At 44.0% G+C, this 1132-nt stretch overlaps 1 protein-coding gene across 5 annotated transcripts in view; it reads left to right on the forward strand.

The window, feature by feature from the left end:
* Nucleotides 1–1132, forward strand: part of LOC101859991 (spectrin beta chain) — an 81241-nt gene that overhangs the window by 15607 nt on the left and 64502 nt on the right. The window lies entirely within an intron of this gene.

A 1132-nucleotide genomic window follows, 5' to 3' on the forward strand; every position in this document is an offset into this window, starting at 1 on the left:
GAATGTGGTGTGTGTGTGTGTGTGTGTGTGTGTGTGTGTGTGTGTGTGTGTGTGTGTGTGTGTGTGTGTAAAGAGAAGTAGTAGGACGTTTGGCGAAGTTGTGTGTGCGTTTGCTTGATTGAGAAGATGGGTGAGGCGAGTTGCGCGTGCCGATGCCTGCAGAAGGTCGACAGGTGAGTTCACGAGCCTCTTTCCCGGCCAAGGCGCTGTACTCTGGCATTTCACTCTTCTCTCATCTCCACCCATACTGGAGTGCTCTAATTTTATTCTGCTCTTGGTCCCCTTTTCCACAAAGAAACCACGTTTATATTGTTGAGGCTTCTGTTTGCTTCAAGTAGTTTTGGTACAACGATCAGCTGCGAAATGGAACAATAGGGCGATGTAGACATTCGGTTTGATAATTGGTTCGATCTCGGTTTGTCTGTGAGTGTGAGGGGATAGAAAAGGAAGCAATCTAGGGCACAACGAGAAACGGTTGAAAGGGAAAGTGTAAGAGGTGAACCCAGTCAGGCCTGAGGTACGTTACTGGGGTATTATCGATGGTGTGTGGTGGGGAGCCAGAACCTTTGTTGATCTGTTTGTCCATGAGTACCTTTCCCTTTGACCAGATGCCCATTTCATAATGAGCTCAAGACTGGCTTTTACTGTAAAAACAGCGCAGATAGAAACTAATATAGGAGTGTAAGAGGAGCAATATGTGGCCATCAGAATAGTATTCTTATTGTGTATAAAAAAGTTACTGCTGATTAGTCAAATGGAATGGATGGTGGTGGTAATAGGGCAAACTGAAAGGTCCTGTATTTAGATTCTCTACTTCTACTATTCTTGTCTCTTTGGTCTACTCTTTCCCTATATGAAATGGCAGTTTCAGAGACAATGTGCTTTTGTTTACTCATAGAAAGGTCGATGTGGTTGGTGGGCTTGTTGGTCTGTGGGGTTGGTTGTTTAAAAAAAATATTTATCCCGTCTTATTGATTGTTTGCTGTTGAGTTTTGAAGCCTCCAACAACAGAAAAAAGTAGACATACTCTTATCCAAAACAAAACAAAGCCAAGAACACAAAAAAGACAGGCACACGGTGTCACACACACCCAAAACTACAGAACAAAACTAGAGACCCCCCAACCCCCCCC

Source organism: Aplysia californica, unplaced genomic scaffold, assembly GCF_000002075.1.
Source record: "Aplysia californica isolate F4 #8 unplaced genomic scaffold, AplCal3.0 scaffold00020, whole genome shotgun sequence".
In the NCBI taxonomy this organism is placed as follows: Eukaryota; Metazoa; Mollusca; class Gastropoda; order Aplysiida; family Aplysiidae; genus Aplysia; species Aplysia californica.